Genomic DNA, 24,946 nt, shown 5'->3' with positions numbered 1-24,946 from the left:
TTTGCTTGTTTCTTAAGATTTTATTTTTAAGTAACTCTACACTCAATGTGGATTTTGAACTTACAACACCAAGATCAAGAATCATATGCTCTGCTGGCTGAGCCAGCCAGGTACCCCAGGATAAATTCTTTTTAAAGTACAGCAATTTGTTAAACAAATCAGTTTTCTTTTGCTGGTTTTTATCCTGACACAAGACAAAATATCAAAATAGTTTAAGAATGTTGAGAACTAAAATTCAAAATTGCAAGGTGCAAGGCGGTAGGTGAGAAGTAAGCAAGAGTCATAGTACACCATCATAGGAAAAGCAAGTCACACACAGAATAAAATTTATTCCTGGGGCACATGAGTGGCTCTGTCAGATAAGCATCCAGCTCTTGATTTCTGCCCAGGTCATGATCCCAGGGTTTTAGGATTGAGCTCTGCAACGAGGTCCATGTGCTGAGTGTGGAGCCTGCTTCAGATTCTCTCTCTCCCTCTCCCTCTGCTCCTTCCCTACTTATGCACACGTGTGCACTCTCTCTCAAAACAATTTATTACTGTACTACACTTTATACTAATTAAAATAATGATGTTAATAATTATAAACTAGTTACTAAATCTTTTAAAAGGTGTATTATATGTATAGGACTTTTTCCAGGCAACTGTGTTCACGGGAAATATAAAACCTAGGTCTATCATATGTTCTTTTTTCTCCCCATTTTTAAATTGTGTTAAAATAAACAAAGTTTACTCTCAAATAGTTCAGAATGAAAATGCAAAAGGTGAATCCTGAAAAAGGGATAAAAGCTGTATTGGATGTTCTACACTATTCTTATTCTTGCAGCTTGACTGCAGTTTGAAATTATATGTAAATAAAGAGTTAAAAATTATGCCTAAGACATAGAAGCTACATATGGCATTCTAATTGAGAACTCTAAAGAATACAAGCAATTATTAACATGTAACTTACAAAATACAAAAATACATGTAATTTCAAAGCACTGTCAGTTGATCACAGCCAAATTGTTAAACAATGAAAATCTGTGTCTTTCATGAAACTGAAGAAATATAATGGGGTCAATTATATCAGGATATTCTGTATATGGTCAGTAATTTTTATTACAATTCAGAAATTGTGGGATCACCTCTAGCAATGTTTATTAATATTATTAATGCTGAAAATGGGTTCTTTTGCATCATTGAATTCAGTCCTCATTAACATTTCATGGGTCAAAAAGAATGAGTTTTCTGTTGACTCAGCCAGTGCATTGATTGACAAACATAATTCAATAATACCAGAAAGAATTAAATGTCAACTTCTGTGTCTGGTACGTACAAGATTCTATAAATGCTTTATTTTTATTGTGTCCTTTTAAAACTATTTTATCTCACTTCTAATTTACTTCCTTGCTGCTGCTTTGTTTTGTTTTGTTGTTTTGTTTTGTTTTGAGAGAGAGAGAGAGACTGTGTGAGCTCATGTGCACACATAAGCAAGGGAGAGAGAGAAGGAGAGGGAGAGGGAGAGAGAGAATCCTAAGCAGGCTGCGCACCCAGCAAGGAGCCAGACTCGGGGCTCAATCTTATGACCATAAGATCATGACTAGAGCTGAAATCAAGAGTTGGATGCTCAAACGACTGTGCCACCCAGGTACCCCTACTTCATTGTTTTAATTTTCCTTTCTATCTTTCATTATTTTTTAATCTTTTCCTTTCAATTGTCAGTTTTTATTTATTATTATAATATTAGTCTCACTTTACACCAATAAGAAGAAAACATTGTATATGGGTAACCGATTATGAACATACAAATTGGAATCCTTTTTTTCCATCCATTTCCATATGAAGTCTCTAAAAAATCTGAGATTTAGTATATTAGACGTTATACCTTCAGACAAAAACTCACTTCTATAATATTAATGTTCTTGTGTGATATCATATATAGACTGCTAAAACAGTGTCGCTTTTTCACATTATTTACCATCAATGATTATAACCATTAATAACTCTATAAACAATTTGATATATATTACAAGAAAGTAAATTAACTTTATATTTATGGAAGGGCTTGATGCCTTTTGCTTATTACAGAAAAGAGGCAGGTAGGAAAGAATATTCTGGCGGAAATCCAACACTATCTCTTGTGATTGCTTTAGAGTATCCTAGCTCAAATCTTGTCTATCTTTATGAAATTTTACAATTTATAAAGATAATTTACATATATATATTTTAATATTACTTCTTAATGTATTAGTAAATTAATGTATCTTATTCTATAAGATATATACATGTGATATGAAATAACTATAAGTCATAAAGAAGGTATCATCATAGAAAAGGAAACTGAAATTTATAGATAGATTAATCGATTTACCAAAATTACATAGGCAGCAAAGTAGCAGACTACAGAGGACCTCAACACTAACATGTCCCTAACCTAAACAATGGGAAGAACTTCTCTTGGTCATGTCACAGGAGCAAGTGAAAAGAAATATGAAAGGTGGTTGGGGGGAGGGGGAGATGGGCATGAAGGAGGGCACTTGTGGGGATGAGCACTGGGTGTTATATGGAAACCAACTTGACAATAAACTATTTGGAAAGAAAGAGAGAGAAAGAGAGAAAGAGAGAGAGAGAGACAGAGAGAGAGAGAGAGAGATAGAGAGAGAGAGAGAGAGAGATAGAAAGAAAGAAAGAAAGAAAGAAAGACAGACAGACAGACAGACAGACAAAAGGTGGTTATGCAGAACCAAAAGCAGCACTGCGTGACTTGATCTAAACCATCAAGATTATCTCTATAATATCTGCTAGACACCTCACAGAACCACAGACACCTTGGCATTTCATTTTGTCCACTCTACAATGAGCAAATATGTTCTATTTCTAAAATTTCTACTACACTAAAACCGCTGAATCAGACAGTGATTTTAAAAGCTTTTTGAACTGATGGTTACCAGAGGGGAGGTAGGTAGGGAGAATGGGTAAAATAGGTGATGAGGATTAAGGAGTGCATTTGTTGTGATGAGCACTGGGTAATGTATACAATTGCTGAATCACTATATTTTATATCTAAAACCAATATAACACTATATGTTAATTATATTGGAGTGAAAATTTTAAAAGATAAAAAACTTAAAAATATAAAAGATTTTGTTTGAGACAGGTATAAAAGAAACAACAGGAGAGCAAATAGTATATAATATTTTAATACACGTCAGTTCTGATTCTTTCAAGATAAGCTCTTCACTGAAAAGTTTTTCAGTCTGAATCATTGTAGCTATAATCCAGAACCAATAAAATAAAGGATCAAATATGTTAGGAACAAGGACTAAAGATTAAAGACAGCCATGGAAAAGACTGGTTCACTACACAGGGATATTCTTACCCTTGCTGGTGATCAAAAGTATTGTTGCAGAAGCACACCTGGAAGAGAATGAATATAGCCACTCCTCACCACTCACCTCTGACACAGATTCCAAAGAGTGATTAGGCTTGCTCTGATTTTGGTATGTGGTTGGAAGGAGACTATCTCAAACTGGCAGTATACAAGGAGAAACATTGTAAGTTAAGATTAACACCAATCTTCATAGGGCTTTTTCACAGCTATAGAATAATAGGAATGGAGGCTGCAATTGGTGTGTGTGTGGGGGGGGGGGTGTAAGGAGTTGGGAGGATATATGGATACACAAACAGCCTTATTAGATAAAATATTCTTACGCAATGGGGAAACTGTGCAAAACTATCTTTCACCATGCAGGCACTCTAAAGTTGGAGTAAAGCGGCTCCTGGCTAGCTCAGTCTATGGCGCATATAAGTCTTGATCTTAGGGTTGTTAAGTTCGAGTCTCATGTTGGGAACAGAGATCACTTAAAAATAAAATTTTTAGGGAAAACTGAGTGGCTCAGTCAATTAAGTGTCGACTCTTAATTTCAGCTCAGGTCCTGATCTCATGGTTCATGGGATCGAATCCTGTGCTGATAGCTCAGAGCCTGAAGCTTGCTTCAGATTCTGCATCTCCCTCTCTCTCTCTGCCCCTCCCCTGCTCATGTTCTTTCTTTCTCTCTAAAAAATAAATACATATTAAAAAAATTTTTAAGACAGAAAAATACATAGGCTGAAAACTATAGAAAGTTTATGAAAAAAATTAAAGATGACACAAAGAAATGGAAAAACATTCCATGCTCATGGATTAGAAGAAAAAATATTGTTAAAATGTCACTACTACCCAAAGCAATCTAGATATTCACTGTAATCACTATCAAAAAATAACACCAACATTCTTTACAGAGCTAGAACAAACAACCCTAAAATTTCTTTGGAACTACAGAAGACCCTCAATGGCCAAAATAATGTTGAAAAAGAAAACCAAAGCTGGATGCATCACAAACCCAGAATTTAACCAGTATTAAAAGGTGTAATCATCAAGACAGTCTGGTATTGGCACAAAAACAGACACTTAGACCAGTGGACCAGAATAGAGGACCCAGAAATGGACCCACAAATACATGACTAACCAATCTCTGACAAAACAGGAAAGAGTATCCAATGGAAAAAAGACAGTCTCTTTAGCAAATGGTTCTGGGAGAACTGGACAGTAACATGTAGAAGAATAAAACTGGACCACTTTCTTATTTCTTTTAAAGCAAATTCAAAAACAGATGAAAGACTTAAATGTGAAACAGGAAGCCATCAAAATCCTATAGGAGAAAATAGGCAACAACCTATTTGACCTTGGTCACAGCAACTTCTTACTTGACATGTCTTCAGAGGCAAGGGAAATAAAAGCAAAAATGAACTATTGAGACCCCATCAAGATAAGAAGCTTCTGCACAGGAAAGGAAACAACCAAGAAAACTAAAAGGCAACCAATGGAATGGGAGAAGATATTTACAAATGACATACCAGATAGAGTTAGTATCCAAAATCTATAAAGAGCTTACCAAACTCAGCACCCAAAAAATAAATAATCCAGAAAAAAAATGGGCAGAAGACATGAATAGACACTTTTCCAAAATAGATATCCAGATGGCAGATACCTGAAAAAATGTTCAACATCACTCATCATCAGGGAAATACAAATCAAAATCACAATGAGATACCACCTCACACTGCTCAGAATAGCTAAAACTAACAACTTATGGATCAACAGATGTTGGTGAGGATGCAGAGAAAAGGAAATGCTACTGCACTGTTGGTGGGAATGCAAACTGGTGTAGGCACCCTGGAAAATAGTATGGAGGTGCCTCAAAAAATTAAAAATAGAGCTACCCTATGACCCAGCAATTGTACTACTAGGAATTCATCCTAACAAAAATGCTGATTCCAAGGGGCACATGCACCCCAGTGATTATAGCAGTACTATAAACAACATCTAAATTATGGAAAAAGCCCAAATGTCCATCAACTGATGAATCAATTGAGAAGATGTGGTACACACATGCACACACAATGGAATACTACTCAGCAAAGAAGAAGAGTGAAATCTTGCCAGTTGCAACAACATGGATGGAATTGAAGGCTATTATACTCAGTGAAATAAGTCAGTCAGAGAAAGAGCAGCATAAGGATGGGCATAAGGAGGGCACTTTATGGGATGAGCATTGGGTGTATATCTAAGCGATGAATCACTGGGCTCACTTCTGACGCCAAGACTAAATTGTATGTTAACTAACTTGAGAATTAAAAAAAATAAAAAGGCGCCTGCATGGCTCAGCTGGTTAAGCATCTGACTTGGCTCAGGTCATGATTTTACAGTTTATGAGTTCAAGTCCCGTATCAGGCTCTGCATTGACAGTGTGGAACCTGCTTAGGATTCTCCCTCTCCCCATCTCTCTCCTTTCTGCTTCCCGACTCATGCTTTCTCTCTCTCTCAAAATAAATAAATAAACATATTTTTTATAAAACAACAAAGCTTTCTTAAAATAAAAACAACATATATGCAAAAGTAAACTTTTTAAAAATTAAAACAATAAAATTTAAAAAAAAATAAAGTGGCAGTAAAAACAGAATTGGGGCCTAGGCAGGCAGTTTTAACATGGTACAAGTCTACATATGAATGCAATAGTCACAAAGAAAACAAAATACCAATCAACAAAAACAAAGATTAGTTCCCTCCCAAACCTCTCCGGCTTTTGAATAATGAACTAAATGACTGAATAAACCTATAGTATCAAAGTCTTCAGGATACAAAACAATATACCAATAAACAGAGAAGGAAGTCCAGAAGAATCTATCTGTATATTGTTAAGCAAATAGTAAGTCCTTATAAAACTGCCTTTATATAAAGATGACTCATCTAGAAGAAAAAGCCAGGCAAAATTTTTGTCATTAAAAGGTATGAAATAAACATAGTAGGTAAAAGATTAATGAAGAAGTCATATACCAGGAAAAAAGAATGAATGACTGCTTTCTTCTCCCAATAAAATTTCTCTGTATAAAGTTATAAAATGAAATAAAAATAGAATGAATCAAAATTTGTGAATTTAGTTCAACTCCAGTCAAAACCCACAGGATTATTTTCTGTCACTTGACAAAAATGGTCAAAATATACCTGAAAAAAGCAACTAATAGAATTCTGAAGTAGGTGAGCAAAGATGAGAGGCCTGTCCTAAGAAATATCAAAACTTATGGCACCCGGGTGACTCAGTTGGTTAAGCACCCAACTCTTGTTTTAGGCTCAGGTCATAATCTAATGGTTGGTGGGTTTAAGCCCCATACTGGGCTCTGCGCTGACAGTGCAGAGCCTGCTTGGGATTCTCTCTTTTTTTCTCCCTCTCTGTCAGTCACTCAAAAAACTGAACCACCCCAGGGCCATGCCCTTACTATATATTTTTATAGTAGTATTTCAAATTAGTGAATAAAAGAATACGTGTTCAATAAATAGTATTGGGATAATTGGCTAAAAATTTGAGAAAAAATTAAATCATCTATAACTCGCAATTCTAGATTTCTAAATCAGACTAAAAAAGACATTATAAAATATCAGCAGCAATATTTTTATCACCTTAGCATAGAGAATGACCCCTTTCTAGAGGTGGCCTCTGTGTCAGACACTACTTATTATCCCCTCAATGTCCATTCTCTTATTTTTAGCTGGAGAATAGAACCACACAAAAACCCAGATATTAGCTGGGTGCCTCACCTTCAGCTGGTATTTTCATTCCCCAATGTTCTCTTGAAGTGTTGTGACAAAGTTATCAACAAGCACATATGAACAAAGCCATCTGTGCAACTTCCCAGTTATATTCTTTAAATAGGTCAACCTTCCACTTCTCCCTTCCTGATGCTGGAAGAAAGCGACAACTAATACCACCACCTTGGATTTACAGATGGAATTCACATAGTAGCAATGTCAAAGCCATTCCTGGACCATACTCTATTGTACTATTGCATGAAAGAGTAAGTTTTGTCTCATTTAAGCCACTGCAGCTTTGGTCTCTTTGTTCTAGCAGGTTAACCTGTATTCCAATACCAAAGCTATAAACCATACAGGAAAAGAAAGAGATGTAGCACTTACAAAATAAATTTTTTTTCACATGGAAAATGTATAAAGTTAAATGTATACAAAGTTATTCACACAAGGTTAAAAGTAAAGAACAAATTTTTGAAAATATATTTTCAACATATGTGGTAAAATTTTCATTCCTGTAAATAAATTTTAAAAAAGGACATGCACCCAAAAGTAGACAAATATGTATATGGACAATTCCAGAAAAAATAAATACCAAAAAAAATGGATCCTATTATTTACCTCTAATACTTTCTCTAATAAATAAAATCTAAATAAGACACTTTTTTTTTTTCCTTATTAGATTGGTAAGGATTAAAAGTGTCAGGAAAAGGGCACTCTTCAACAAATTAGTTCAAGTTCTCTACAGGAAAATCTACCAAAATTGATAAAATTTAATGTATATACTCTTTGATCCAATAATTCCACTTACTCTTAAAATAATTAGTCATACACACACACACACACACATACACACATACATGTCTCATAGCAATTTCTATAATAGTAAAAAACTAGAAACTTCCATTTCCTGAAATAAGAGGTTGGTTAAACAAATTAGAGTTGATCCACAAAACAGAAATATTCTGCTGCCATTAAAATGATATAGTTTGTTATCTTATGATACAGAATATTCATGACATACAGTTGAGTGAAAAACAGGATCCCAAAATAAAATGCACAGTAGGATATTTATATTTACTGGGACAGAAAAATGTGGAATAATTTATACCAACATATTTAGTAATTATCTCTGGATGGTGAGATTTCTGTATTATCTGAATTTTTTTTAAACACAGAACATAACAGATTCTTAAACACAGGAAAATAAAGCCATTTTCACTTATAAACAAAAATACAGAGGTAATGACATATCAATATGTCAATTTCTGCAGAGAAGTCATGAGAATTGAAAAACTCCCACAAAGAATTTAGCAATGAGTAATGGTTAGTGATCTTCCTCAAGAAGACCAGTTTCACTGAAGCAAGAAGAATAAAAGACATACACTAGTAGAGTGGGTTAGCAACAATCAGTTTCAAGCTTTCCTGCAGCTCCATCCCTAAACTCTTCCAAACTTATGGAACTACTATTATAACCTTCAACAGGATTTCAAGATTCATCAGGACTATCATCAAGGACTACATAGTCTATACATCCATCTACTCCAGTCAAAATCAACCAATCATTTCTCTGTCATCCTGAAATACTTAGTATATCTATTTATGGATATTTATGGTTATTGTTTACATGTCTATAGAAATAATGTATTACTTATATTTCTATAACATCCATCATGTTATATGATCTTTGCTATCAAGCATTGAGTCATTCATGTCTGTTTCTCAAGAGTCTTTTTTTTCTCAAAGTTTATTTATTTGGAGAGAGAGTGTGCATGTGTGCATGCAGGGGAAGGGCAGACAGAGGGAAAGAATCTGAAGCAAGCTCTGCACCGAAAAAAGCTCAAACTCACGAACTGTAAGATCACGACCTGAGCCAAGATCAAGGGTCAGACACTTACTCAATGACCCACCCAGATGCCCCTGTTTCTCAAGACTTATAGTATCTTTCATAGAGTCTAGGCACCAGCTAATTACCTACAACTCTGAATTTAGTGACAAAGATTCTAAATCACTGATAAGTCAGAACCACTTCTAACACAAAATTAGGGGTACCTGGATGGCTCAGTCGGTTGAGCATCCAGCTTTGGCTCAGATCATGATCTCGCAGTCCGTGAGTTCAAGCCCCGCGTTGGGCTCTGTGCTGACAGCTCAGAGCCTAGAGACTACTTTGGATTCTGTGTCTCCCTCTCTGTTCCTCCCCCACTTACTCTCTCTGTCTCAGAAATGAGTAAATGTTAAAAAAAATTTTAAATAAAAATAAAAACAAAACAAAATTAAAGATCAAGTTCAGAAAGTGAATTCAAAAGAACTAAGCAAAGAATGACTACATGTTTCCTATGGCTAAGACAATCTGTACCCAGGTAATCAACTTCCATGATTGGCTGTGAGCATTTCAGAATTTTGTGTATTCCTAAGAATTCAATTAATAGTATGCATATGTGATTAGGTAATGAAGTTAAAAAATAATGGGTGAATGATCACTGGAATAGTGGTCCATCTATTCTTAAAACTTAAGAATAAGCAAACTACCAAAATTCTTCTGATATTAACTTCATGAGGTTCTATTTATACTATCATTGTATAAAGCACCTGAACCAGCAGCAATGATCTTCATGAAATAGTTCTGAATGGTTACATTATATTTCCAGGAATTATAAACTGCCTTCCTTCTTGAAGCTTGCCTAAACCAATTTCTGAGAAATTTCATTCAGCTATAAAGCTATATAATTATTGCCAAATTAATCTTAACAATTTTACCTATTTCTGCCATTTTGTCATTTCTATGCTATACAGTTACATGAGAGCTTTGAACTAAACAGCATCATAGTTCAAATTCTAAAAACTACATGTTTATAAATTGATGCAATATTATTTAAGTTTTCACCTGCGTTTATTATTCAGCATAGAATTCCAGAAGGGCACTGGACTCAAGAGGAACACCTATGTTCTTCTTCAGTATACAAGTACCTACCAGCTATGAAATAAAGGAATGATCACAATATAAATTAAAGAAAATGTGGTAGAAAACAAATTTAAAATATTCAAGAGGAGAGAAAATAAGATAAAAATGGGAAAAAAAAAAAAAGCAGAAGTAAATTTAATTCAGGGGCACCTGCATGGCTGGGTTGGTTCAGAGTCCGATTCTTGATTTTGGCCCAGGTCATGATCCCAGGGTCCTGGAATCAAGCCTAGCATCAGACTCCATGCTGAGCATGGAATCTACCTAAAAACCTCTCTCCCTCTGCCTCTCTTCCCCTTTTCCCCCACCTTTCTCTCAAATTAAAAAAAATGAAAAATCAATTCAATAGGCATTTTATCAAGTGCTTTTCATATTCTAGACACAGATATATGTTAAGAATATAAAGGTAAATAGGGCTTCCTGGGAGCTCAGTGGTTCAATGTCCAACTCTATTTTGGCTCAAGTCATAATCCCAGGGTTGTGGAATTGAGCCCCGTATCAAGCTGCATGCTAAGTATGGAGCCTGCTTAAGATTCTCTCTGTCTCTCTCTCTCTCTTTCTCTCTTCCTTTTTCTTTCTCTCTCCAACCCCACCACCTCTCTCTCCCACTCATGCTCTCTCTAAAATAGCAAAAAATAAATAAATAAAAGAATATAAAGGTACATATGGGTCACCTGGGTGGCTCAGTTGGTTAAGTGTCCAACTCTTCATTTGGCTCAGATCATGACTTCACAAATGGTAGGTTCAAGCCCCTCATTGGTGCAGAGCCTGCCTGGGATTTTCTCTCTCTCTTTCTCTCTCTCTCTCTCTCAACTCCTCTCCCCCTCCTCCTCTCTGGCTTGTGCTGTTTCTGTCACTCTCAAAATAAATAAAAACTTTTAAAAAGAATATAAATAGATGGAAGTATTAATTAACTTGGTAATGCTTAATAAGTCTTCAGCCAAAAAGAAGCAAGAACCCAAATGCTCTAAATGAGATAAGTAAAATTGCTGTTTAGGGTTGAACCACAGCATTTGCCACTAATTAATTTACAAATCTGTGTCTAAGGTTCCTAATCTGTATAATGAGGAATGCAGACTCTAGATTCTGAATCGAGGAGGGGCATAAAGAGAGGGAGACACAGAATCTGAAGCAGGCTCAAGGCTTTCAGCTGTCAGCACAGAGCCCAATGCAGGGCTCGAACCCTCGAACTGCGAGATCATGACCTGAGCCGAAGTCAGACACTTAAGTTGCCCCCACAAAAAGTTGTGTTGTGTGTGTGTGTGTGTGTGTTTTGTGAGTATGAATAAGGTGTGGCAGCAAGTATGCTCTCATATAATTTTAGAGAGAGTATAAATCGGTACCATTGTTTAGAAAGTAATTTGGTAACAAGTACTAAAATTCTGATTCAGAAATTTCTTCTTTAGGAATTACACTACAAAAATAACCACAAAAGCATAAAGCCAAATCTACAAAATATTCAAGAGGGAACTCCTCATAATTCAGAAAACTTTGAATCCATTCAAAATGTCTATTAACGAGCATTAGTTCAGTTTTGGTATATCCATAAAATGTCTTTGTAGTCATTAAGAAGTGACTTACATTCTCTATATTGATAAGAAGGAAAGTACTACACAACATACTCTCTTGAGTAAAAGGGAAAATTACAAGCCAACAAAGTATGACCTTGTATTTATAAATGTGTATGTATACTTATAGAGATGAAAGTTCAATATTACAATGTTAAAGTATTTACCTCCAGATAGGATATTAAGTGACTTAACTTTCTTACATAAATTCTTCATGTATTACTTAAAGTTGCTGTAGGAGTATTCATTACCTTTATAATCAGAAAAAAAATCTATTTTCATTATTCAAGTAATTTTATAAACAATTTAGTAATCAAATAGATAAAATATATAAAAACAAATATAAATTCCTCCTCCAGTAATTGTTTTCACTGCACAAAATGACTGATCCAAACAAACATTTTTACGTGAGGAAAAGAAAACATACTCTGAATGTACCCTAACTTTAGAGAAACCTGACAACTCAAGGAAAGGAAAAGACAGACAGACCAATTATGGCAAAAAGATTCAATAATCTCTCTCTTATAAAACATATCCAACATTATGACTACTGTCTTTTATATACTACAAGAAATAAAACTAGGAACCTGAATGAGGAAGAGAAAGGCAAAAGAAATAGCTAAGAAATATATTAGGCACAATCAAACTTAACACTGCTTTCCAAGTGACTCTTACTTTTCAAGTAATTGAAATAATTATTCAAACATGAGAAAGGAACTAGTTCATTTATGTCAGAGGACTTTAATATATTTAAGAAAAGCTGTATCAAACTGATGGAAACCTAACCTGTCTTCACTTGTCACTAATTATCTACTGAGATATCCCATGCTGATATAAAGAAAAACCCCATGACATAGAAATATTAGTTTTTCCTAGTATCAATACATGAAAACTATTTTTTCCCTTATATAAAAATTCTGATGCTTAACTTTCCTATTTGAATTCAGGAAAAAGTACTAAATTATGATTAAACTTAAGGCATCAGGAACAACACGGAACAACGGTCAAGAATCTGAGGGTATGGTTCCAATTTTCCATTTACTCAGTCTCAATTTCATTATAAGTAAAATAAGAAGATTGACGAGAGCTCCAAATATATTTAATGGAGCATCAGTGATATGACGTGCTCTTTGATAGAATTACATGCTCCATGAAAATAAAGGTTCTATTGGTGAAATAAGTTCAGGAAATTCTGCACACCACTTATTCTCTCTGAAGAATCATAATGTACTGTACTGTATAAAAGAAAGTATATAACTTTGTATAACTACTATTTCTCATAATTAAAGACAAACTAAATATCTGTCAATAGAGGAATCATTAAAGATTATATAGCATAGTGTGATCTTTACAAAGAAGACATTTTATATACTGATATGGTAGATTTCTGTGACACAAGATAAAAAAAGATAAACCATGGAATAATGCACATATATGCTAGTTTTTTTAGTTTGTGTATATATGTACTCATATGCATATAAAAAGTTCTGAAAGAATACACAGCAAACCTTTTTGTTTTTATTTTTTGAGAAAGAGAGAGAGAGAGAGAGAGAGAATCCCAAACAGGCTGCACACTGTGGGGCTCAATCCCACAACCCTGGGATCATGACCAGAGCTGAAATCAAGAGTTAGGTGTTCAACCAACTGAGCCATCTAAGCAGCACCCCACACAGCAAACTTTTAAGAGTGATTCTGGGGGCACCTGGGTGGCTCAGTTGGTTAAGCGTCCGACTACAGCTCAGGTCATGATCTCACAGTTCATGGGTTCGAGCCCCGCGTTGGGTTCTGTGCTGACAGCTCAGAGCCTGGAGCCTGTTTCACATTCTGTGTCTCCCTCTCTCGCTGCCCTTCCTTGGCTCATGCTCTGTCTCTCTCTCTCTGTCTCAAAAATAAATAAACTACAAAAAATTAAAAAGAAAAAAAGAGTGATTCTGGAAGTGGTAATTGGCAGGGTTAAGGGGAATACATTTCACAGATTTAATTCTTTCCAATAAAAACATATATTTCTATAATAAAACAAGTAGCCAAAAAAATGTAAATGTACTAAAGTAGTTTACACTATTTAAAGTGAATAAATTTAAATAGATATATTGGCTCTTTTGTAAATATTAAACTATGCATTTTTTATAACATGATATATCTCTAGGTCACTGAATTAAAGATTTACTAGGACATTCACTGAGACCTTGCCTTTAAAAATACAAGTTAAAAAACTTAAAATGCTCATAATACTAAGTATCAAGCCAAAATATTTTTTCAGTGTTATCAATTTTATAAATTGCCTGGATGATCTCATAAGAATTTTGAAAGTTAACAAAATAATGCATAACATTATGCAGAACACATAACAACCAAAAAGTACCTATAACATAAAGAAAAAATCTAATGTGTAATTCTGTTATGATTATACCTGTGTAAAATGAGAACTATATTCTTTTAATAACTGAACATATATAATACAACCATGAGTGCTAAACATTGAAGAAACAGACACAGAAGTTGTAGTACTGGCCTCGCAGGAAGCTTAGAGTCAAGTGGAATAAAGACAAATCAACTGTAATCATACAATGAGATTCATGTATTATACACACACACACACACACACACACACACACACACACGGTATTCAGGGCCTACCATGTGCTAAGTGCTGTCTAGATGCTATTCTTTGGTAGAAAGAAAGAAAAAAAAAGAATTGTTTCTTCAGGAGAGAAAACTACAATAAAAATATTTGAAAGCCCTAAGTGCCAAGAGAAAAAATACAACAAAAAAGGGATACGGAGTACAGGGTGGAGGGTCTGTAACTTGAGTTATGGTGTTAAAACAATCATGTGGAAGAATGCTCTGAAGCAATTGTTTGAAAGAGCTGAAAAAAACCCATAAGGTTATATGAAGGAATAGCAAATGAAAATGTTTTTCTTTCTTTTTTTTTTTTTTAAGTCTCTTTATTTTGAGAGAGACAAACAATGGGAGTGAGAGAGGGGCAGAGAGGGAGAGAGAGAGAATCCCAAGCAGCCTCCGCTCTGTCAATGCAGAGCCCGACAAGGGGTTTGAACTCACAAAATTGTGAGATCATGACCTGGGCCAAAACCATGAGTCAGACATTTAACTGACTGAGCCACCCAGAGGCCCCATAAATGCAAATGTTTTAAGGTAAAAGTTTACCTATTACATATACAAGAAACACCAAGGGGGCTAGTATAGCTGGCTCAGAGTATACTACACAGAGTATACATAGTACGAAATGACATGAGGGGCTGCAAGGAAGATCATTTTGGGCCTGTAGGCCACTGCAAAGACTCTAAGTTATATGGGTTGGTTGACTGGTTAGTTGCTTTTATAGATTTTATTTTTTAGAGCAGTTTTAGTTCACAGCAAAACTGACAGGTTGGTACAGAGATTTCCTTGGCCCCAAAAATGCATACCTGTTATCAACATGCTCTAGCAAAGTGGTACATTTGTTACAACTTATGAACATACACTGACACATCACTATCACACAAAGTCCATAGTTTACATTAGGGTTTACTCTTGGTATACATTCTATGGGTTTGGACAAATGTATAATGACACGTGACTACTAATATAACATCACACAGAGTAGTTTTACTGCCCTAAAAATCCTTTGTGCCACACCTAATTCATTCGTCCCACTCTTCTAACTTCTAGCAAACACTGATCTTTTTACTATCTCCAGTTTTGCCTTTTTCAGAATGTCATATATTTGAAATCATACAGTCTGCAGCCTCTTCAGATAGGCTTCTTTCACTCAGTAATAGGCATTTAAGGTTCCATGTGTATCTTTCCATTCCTTGATAATTCATTTCTTTGTAATACTGAATAACAGTCTATTTCTGGATGTACCACCATTTATTTATTGATTCACCTGCTAAAGACATCTGTGTTGCTTCCAGGTTTTAGCAATCATGAACGAAACTTCAAGCTTTTTTATGGACATAAGTTTTCAATAATTTGGGTGAATGCCAAGAAGAGCGATGACTAAAATATATTGTAAGAATATGGTTAATTTTGTAAGACAATGCCAAATTATATTCCAAAATGGCTGTACCATTTTGCATTCCCACCAGCAATCAAAGAGAATTTCTGTTGCTCCATATTCTCTCCAGAATTTGATGTTGTCAGTGTTCTAGATTTTGGACAATCTAATGGGTGTGCAGTAGTATCTCATTGTTTCAGTTTGCATTTCCCTGATTACATATGATGTAGAACAGTTTAATATGTTTATCTGCCATCATGATTTCTTTGGTGAGCTTCAAGATCTTTGGCCTCTTTTAAAATTAGGGGCACCTGGGTGGCTCAGTTGGTTAAATGTCTGACTTTGACTTTGGTCGTGACCTCATGATTTGTGAGTTTTGAACCCTGCATCAATCAGGCTCTGTGCTGATAGCACAGACTGCTTCGGATTCTTTGTCTCCCTCTCTTTGTGCCCTGCTTGCACACTCTCTCTCTCAAAAATAAATAAACATTAAAGAATAAAATTAGGTTTTCTTATTGTTGTATTCTTTTTTAAATTTATTTATTTATTTGTTTGTTTATATATTGAGAGAGAGAGAGAGAGAGCAAGCCAGGAAGGGGCAGAGAGAGAGAAAAGAGAAATCCCAAGCAGGCTGTGTGTCATCAACACAGAACCTGACATGGGACTCAAACTCAAGAACCGTGAGATCATGACTTGAGCTGAAACAGAGAGTCAGATGCTTAACCAACTGAGCCACCCAGGCACCTCACTTATTGTTGAGTTTTAAAAGTTATTTGTATACTTTGGATAATGGTCCTTTATCAGATATGTCTTTTGCAAATATATTCTCTCATTCTGGGCCTTATCTTCTCACTCTCTTGTAACTGTCTTTCATATACAGAGTTTTTCATTTTAATGAAGTTGAGCTCAACAATAATCTCTTTCATAAATCATGGCATTAGTGTTATATCTAAAAAGGCATCACCATACCCAACAACATTTATGTTTTATCCTATGTTATCTTCTGGAAGTTTTTATAGATTTGCCTTTTCTTTCTTTATATGATTATTTCTTTATTTTGAGAGAGAGTGTAGGGAGGGGCAGAAAGAAAGGGAGAAAGAACACTAAGCAGGCTTTGCACTGACAATATAGAGTCTGATGAGGGGCTTGAACCCACAAACCTGTGAAATGATGACCTGAGCAGAAATCAAAGAGTCAGATGTTTAACCAACTGAGCCACCAAGGCACCCCAGTTCTGCCTTTTTATTTTTATATAAGAAATTCATTTTAGGTTAATTTAATTTAATTTAATTTTATTTTTAATTATTGTTTCTAGGAGAGAGAGAGAGAGACAGCGTGAGCAGGGAAGGGTCAAAGAGAGAAAGGGAGTCACAGATTGGGGCGCCTGGGTGGCTTAGTCGGTTAAGCGTCCGACTTTCGCTTAGGTCATGATCTCGCGGTTCGTGGGTTCGAGCCCCGCGTCGGGCTCTGTGCTGACTGCCAGCTCAGAGCCTGGAGCCTGTTTCAGTCTGTGACTCCCTCTTTCTCTGACCCTCCCCTGCTCACGCTGTCTCTCTCTCTCTCTCTCCTAGAAATAAATAAAACATTTAAAAAAATAAAAAATAAAAAAAAAAAAAAAGAGAGAGAGAGAAAGGGAGTCACAGACTGAAACAGGCTCCAGGCTCTGAGCTGGCAGTCAGCACAGAGCCCGACGCGGGGCTCGAACCCATGAACCGTGAGATCATGACCTAAGCGAAAGTCGGACGCTTAACCGACTAAGCCACCCAGGCGCCCCCATTTTAGGTTAATTTTTGTAAAGAATATAAAATCAGTGTCTAGATTCATTTCTGCATGTGGATGTCCAGTTATTACAGCACCATTTACTGAAAAGACTATCTTTGCTTCATTTTATTATTGCTTTGCTTTGTCAAAGATCAATTGTTTATACTGATGTAGACCTATTTCTGGGTTCTCCAATCTGTTCCACTCATCTGTCTATTCTTGTGCCAATACCATACTGTATTGATTACTGTAGGTTTATGGTATGTATTAAAGTTGAGTAATGTCAGTCCTCCATCTTTAACACTGAGGATCTCAAGTTTGTGATGCCTCATAAACATGTAGGTATAAGTGCCAAGAAAGTAGTTAGTATGTGAGTTTGAGTTTGGAGGTGGGGGTAAATTCCAGGCTTATAAAGTTATTCCATTAAAAAAAGAAAATGATCTTAAACTCTTCCAAAAAAATAGAAGAGGAAGAGAAAACACTTCCAAATTCATTTTATGAGGCCAGCATCACTCTGATAACAAAATCAAACAAGGACACTAGAAGAAAAGAAAACTACAGGCCAATATACCTGATGAACAGGGATGCAAAAATTCTCAACGAAATAACAAACCAAAATCAACAATATATTAAAAAGATCATACATCATGATCAAGTGGGATTTATCCCTGGGATACATAGATGCTGCAACATCCACACATCAATCACATAATAACCATGATTATCTTAATAGATTTTGAAAAAGCATTTGACAAAATTCAACATCCATTTATGATAAAATCTCTCAACAAAATGGGTATAAAGGGAATGCACTGCAACATAATAAAGTCCATATAAGAATATCCCATAGCAAACAACATTCTCAACAGTCAAAGCTCAAAAGTTTTCCTCTAAGATCAGGAACAAGACAAAAGAGAGACAAGTATGCCCATTCTCCCCACTTTTATTCAACATAGTTGGATAGCTCTAGCCAGAGCAATTAGGCAAGAAAGAGAAATAATAGGCATCTAAATCAGAAGTGGTAAAGTAAAACTATCTATTTGCTGATGACAAGATATTATAAATAGAAAATGCTAAAGAGTGCACCCAAAAACTACTAGAAGTAATATAAATTTAGTAAAGTTGGATATAAAATCAATATACAAAAGCTATTGAATTTCTATTCACAAAAAAATATCACAAAGAGAAATTAAGGAAACAAACATATTTACAACTATATAAAAGAGAAAAAAAGGCAAGGAATTTAACCAAAGAGGTGAAAGACCTGTACACTAAAAACTATAAGAACAAAGAAGATATAAATAAATAGAAGAAAGATTCCATGCTTATGGATTGGAGGAATTAATATTGTTAAAATGTCTATACTACTTAAAGCAACCTGCAGATTCAATGCAATCATACTTAAATTCCAAAAGCATTTTTCACAGAAGTAGAACAAACAAATCCTAAAATATGAATGGAACTACAAACAACTCCAAGTAGTCAGCAATCTTGAGAAAGAAGAACAAAGCCAGAGGCATCACACTTCCTGGTTTCAAACTATACTACAAAACTGTAGTAATCAAAACAGTATAATATTGACATAAAAACAAACCAAGAAACATAGATCAATGGAACGGAACAGAAAGCCCAGAAATAAATTCATGCATATATGGCCAACTAATTTATGACAAAGGAGGCACGAACACATAATGGGGGAAGGACAATCTCTTCAAAAAATGGTACGGGGAAAACTGGATGGCTACATGCAAAAGAAAAAAATTGGATCACTACCTTAAACCATATACAAAAATCACCTCAAAACAGATTAAACACTTGAACCTAAGACCTAAAACCATAAAAGTCCTAGAAGAAAACATAGGTAAGCACCTAGAGGTTGATCTTAGCAACTATGTTTTAGATTTGACACCAAAATCAAAGGCAACAAATGCAAAAGTAACCAAGTAGAACTAAATCAAACTAAAAATCTTCTATACAGCAAAGGAAACCATCATTAAAAAAAAAAAAAAGAGGGGGCACCTGGGTGGCTCAAGCATTCAGCTCTTGGTTTCATCTCAGGTCATGAGCTCGCAGTTCATAGGATTAAGCCTTGCATCAAGCTCCATGCTGACAGCACAGAGACTGCTTGGGATTCTCTCTCTCTGCCTCTCCCAGGTCCACAATCTTTCTCAAATTAAATAAATAAACTTTTTTAAAAAATTGAAAAGGCAACTTACTGTGTGGAAGAAAACATTTGCATATCATATGTCTGATAGGAAGTTAATATCCAAAATATAGAAAGAACTCATACAACTCACTAGCCAAAAACGAAACAAAACAAACAAAAAAAAAACCAATCTAAATAAAAAATGGGCAGAGGATCTGAATATTTTTTTCAAAAAGATATGCAGATAGCCAACAGGTGCTCAACATCAAGGATCATCAGAATGATTCAAATCAAAACCACAGTGAGGTATCACCTCACATCTGTTAGAATGGCCATTATCAAGGGACGTCTGGGTGGCTCAGTTGGTTAAGTGTCTGATTTTGGCTCAGGTCATGATCTCCTGGTCTGTGAATTCAAGCCCTACATCAAGCTCTCTGCTGACAGCTCAGAGCCTAGAGTCTGCTTCGGATTCTGTGTTTTTCCCTCACTCTCTGCCCCTCTCCTGCTCACGCTGGGTCTCTCTCTCAAAAGTAGATAAACATTTTAAAAAATGGCCATTATCAAAAAGACAAGAAATAATGGCATAATGATAATTGGCAATGATGAAAAGAAAAGGGAACCCTTGTATACTGTTGGTTAAAAAGCACCTGGGTGGTTCAGCTGGTTAAGTGTCTGGCTCTTGATTCCAGCTCAGGTCATGACCTCAAGAGTTTTATGAGTTTGAGTCCTGTGTGGGATTAGTACTTATAGCAGTGAGCCTCCCTGAGATTCTCCCTCTCTCTGTGCCCGTCCCCTGCTCAAGTGCTGACTCTCTCAAAATAAATAAACTTTACCAAAAAAATAAAAAAAATAAAAAAAGTAATTTGGTGCAGCCACTATGGAAACTTCCTCAACAAATGAAAAATTCAGCTACCTTGTGGTCTAGAAATTCCAATTCTGGGTATCATTAGAAGAAAATAAAAAATACTAACTCAAAAAGATATACACACCCCCATGTTCAGAGCAGCATTACTTAGAATAGTCAAGAAGCAACCAAAGTACCTACTGATGGATGAATGGACAAGGAAAATGTATGGATAATGAAATATTACTCAGCCATAAAATAGAAATATTGCCATTTGTGACAAAGTGGATGTACCTCAAGGGCATTATGCTAAATGAAATAAGTCAGAGAAAGACAAACACCATATCATCTCACTTACATGTAGAATCTTAACAAACAAACAAATAATCCCACAAGCTCACAAAACAGATTGATGGTTGCCAGAGGCAGGAGGGGAATAGGTGAAATGGGTAAGGAAGCAAAAGTTACAAGCTTCCAGTTACAAAATTAATAAGTCATGAGATGTTCTGTACAGCATGGTGACGACAGATAGTAAATTATATTGCATATTTGAAAGTTGCTAAGGGAATATATCTTAAAAGTTCTTATCACAAGAAAAAAGATTTTGCAACTATGTATGGTAATAGATGTTAACCAGACTTAATGGGGTAATTATTTCACATCATACATAAATATTATTAAATTAATATAACATTAAACATCAATTATATTTCAATAGAAAAAATCCCCTCAAAAAATGGAATAAGCAACTTTAGGAGTCATTAGCATTTCAATCCTGTCTAAATCCAAGGGATTAAATTATTTCATCAAGAGAGTGATTACAGTGAAAGAACAGAAGTTGTGCAAGGAATGAGGCCTGAGGCATGCATGGGTGGAGAGATCAAGAGGAACCAGCAAAGAAAGGGAAAACAGAAAACTAGGAGGAAAAACAAAATATGAAACTGTGGAAGGCAAAAGAAAAACAAAGTTTAAAGGAGAATAGAGTGACAAACTTTGTTAAATGCTACAAGTTTTGTTATAAAGTGAGAACTAAGAACTGACTAAGGTCACAGAAGTCATCATGAACACTGCCAATAACAATTTTGTGGAGTTGAGGTGAAGCAAAAGCAAGACTAAGGCCTGAACAAGGAAGAATGGTAGGAGAGCATTATAGGGAGCAAATACAATTCAGCTAAGTGAAAAGCAAAGCATTTATGGGAATAATGAAGGAAATGAAAAAGAAGGATCTTTTTTCCCTAGTATGTTGTGGTAATAATAATCCAACCAAGGGAAACATGATGATGCAAGAGGAGACATATGAGTAATATGAAGCGACTATAGGAAAATAGAAGGGATTATGGGGAAGCAGAAAGGTAAGTGTACTGGGGATGACCCCCAGAACTACCTCTGGGCAGATCTCTTTGACATACGTCTCAGAGATTATTTGACTTAATGATAGGTTGGGTAATAAAAACTAGGCACATGGAACAAACAAACATTGCAAAGACAAAAATCTTATTGGCAAGTATTTCTTTCTCTTCCCAGTTGGCCATATTTTTGCTACCAGTATTTGATCTGCATACCTAGGAAATCTTGTTCTGAAGTGTATTAAGGCGAGTAATATTTGATACTGTATTTGTGTTATTTCATTAATTATAACATAAAACAATGAAATGAGTACAAAAAGAAACTTCCTTGAAAACTGAATGCTTCTGAAAAACTTGATGAAATTGTTTTCTTAAAGTTACTGTTAATTAGACAAAGTAAGATAAGCATACATATTGACAGAAAACAATATAAAAATATACAGGGACTGTGCACCTAGAAAGCTTTGTAAGAATCTGAGTTCTTGGTGCAGCCACTCTGGAGAAGTCTGGAGTTTCCTGAAAAAACTAAAAACAGACCTACACTATCATCCAGCAATTGCACTATTAGGTGTTTATCGAAAGAATACAAAAATATAGATACAAAGGGGAACATGAACCCCAATGTTTATAGCAGTATTATCAACAATAGCCAAACTATGGAGAGAGCTCAAATATCCATCAACTGATGAATGAATAAAGAGATGGTATACAAATACAATGGAATATTACTCAGTGATCATAAAGAATGAAATTGTGCAATTTGTAAAAACATGGACGGACCTAGAATGTATTATGTCAAGTATAATAAGTCAATCAGAGAAAGTCAAAGACCATATGATTTTACTTCTACGGGGAATTTAAGAAACAAAACAGATGAACATATGGGAAGGGGGAAAAAAGAGGATAGAGAGAAACAAACTACAAGAAAAATCTTAGTAACAGAGAACAAACTGAGGGTTGACAGAGTGAGGGAGATGGGTGGGAGAAGAGCTTAGATGGGTGATGGGTATTAAGGAAGACACTTGTGATGAGCACTGGGTGTTACATATAAGTGATGAATCAATGAATTTTACCCCTGACACCAATATTGCACTGTATGTTAACTAAAATTAAATATATATATATATATCTCCGCTCTTGTTCTACTTTAAAGAATCTGATAAGAAACTTTTATTTTGGAAGTCTGGGTTCAGGAAAGACATCCCTACTCTCCCCTCCAACAAACAAATTTTTAAAAATTACAAATAAATGTGAAAGTTTCAGTTATTAAATGTTATTCAGTTATTAAATAACAATAAATGTTTATACGTGTGTGTATATATATATATATATATCTTTTTAATGATTTCTCATTTTGACTGTTTTGATTACATGATTAGCTATCTCCTCCAACTTGCATTTGACTAAGAAATTTGTCACTGTAAATTCAGCAAACAATGATTAGAAGTCATTTTTAAAAATTTAAGTATCCATATTAGAAATATTCCAGATAAAATGGTTAACATACTTTCCTTTCCTCCATCAATAAAACTCTTTTTTCCTAATACTCATAATCAACTAAAAAAAGCAATTGGTAGTTCCTATGTTTTAGTTTTGTAACTCTAGTACAGTGATGCCCTCATTAAATGAACTAGACTTTGTCCCCGTGTTTAATGGGAGCAATATGACTTCTTTCAAGTTTTCCTCACCTCTCTCTTATCAGAAATTTTGTCACCTGTGACCTGCTTGCTACCTGAATGCTTACTTAAAATTAATCTTTTTTAAGGGGTGCCTGGCTGATTCAGTCTGACGAGTATGTGACTCTTGATCTTGAGGTCATAAGTTTGAGTCTCACATGGGGTGCAGAGATTTCTTAAATAAATATAAAACTTTTAAAAATGTCTTTTCAAAACTATTGGCCTAAATAAATGACTTTTTCCCTTGCATGCCTACTCAGTCCATATTTTTAGCAGAAGTCACCTTTATATCATTCACTCAGAAATTTCTTAAATTAAGTATGAGTAAAGCAGATTTAATGCTCAGAATTTAAATGTATTAAGTCATTTTATGTGTGGTAAAGATGCAGATTATTATTTTTAGGATAATATATTTATTTCACAATTACAGCCTTATTATTAAAATATCATATCATATTAAACTTGAAAAACGACTACCAATTGTTAACTTATTGATGATCTAGAGTTGATGGTAATTATAACATAATTAGAAGTTTACATCTGGCACAGCAAAAAAGGATTGTAAGGATCAAGACTAAAAGTATTACTTAAACCTTGAAAATATCTGCCTTCATTTTGTTTTGGTTTTTGTGTGTGTGGAAGGTGCTGGACTATATACAAATCTGCTGAATGGAAGTAATCAAATCACCTAATTCTACATACAACTCAGAAGTTTTTTGCAAATTGCTGCTAAGCTTATTATCAAGTTACCTTAAATGTGTTAACTAATCTTCAGTTGAACCAGTTGATAAACTGGTTTGATGGCTTATAAATTTCTTACTTAAAAAAAAATTAAGCAAGATAACTAATTATTCTCCCTGTTACGTATCCAAATACCACTAAGTATATATGAATTGGTCATTTTGGATACTAAAACACTTAATCACATATCATAACGATAACTAAAAATACATTGAAAAATTAAAAACTATTCAACATAAAATATATTTAGACTGGCATAATATAAACTCTAAAACTAAATAATATAAATTAACATGTAAAAGCTTGAATTTAGATGTTCAGTTAAAATTTTGACCCTACAAGGTTTTACATGTTGAAGTTCATTACTAAAAAATGTAACTTCCCTCTCTCTCTTTTCCCGCAATTACATCTTCCACAGTGCCAGTAGAGATCCATTTCTAAAGCCTGAATCTGACTAAATCTAATCATGTCCCTCTCCTTTCTAAAATCCTAACAACAACAAAAAAACCTACACTAAGTGTCCTATCACCTATCACCTGAAGTTTCTTCATCATTTGGTAGCCTCATCTTCCAACATTATTTGCTATCACTGTGCTTTCCCATTTTGCCCACATGAATATATTTCAATTAATTCTTCAAAAATCTGCTAAGATTTCAACTTGTTTCATCACTATATATTGACTATGATTATATTACCAATTTTAAAGTCCAGTGCTATGTGTTGTAAATATGTAACTTTTAGATGATAAAATGCAGCCCTTGCCCTCCCTAAAATATTACCCACCTCAGCTACTTTCTTCAAAGCT

General features: G+C 34.8%; 1 protein-coding gene across 1 annotated transcript in view; it reads right to left on the bottom strand.

Moving 5' to 3' along the window:
• BAZ2B (bromodomain adjacent to zinc finger domain 2B) overlaps positions 1 to 24,946 on the bottom strand; it is a 299,967-nt gene that overhangs the window by 247,016 nt on the left and 28,005 nt on the right. The gene's annotated exons all lie outside the window — the stretch shown is intronic.

The sequence above is a fragment of the Hyaena hyaena genome, unplaced genomic scaffold (assembly GCF_003009895.1).
Source record: "Hyaena hyaena isolate Hyena2069 unplaced genomic scaffold, ASM300989v1 scaffold_126, whole genome shotgun sequence".
Taxonomy (NCBI): Eukaryota; Metazoa; Chordata; class Mammalia; order Carnivora; family Hyaenidae; genus Hyaena; species Hyaena hyaena.
The sequence above is the reverse complement of the archived record's forward strand: the minus strand, read 5'-3'. Positions and strand labels throughout refer to the sequence as shown.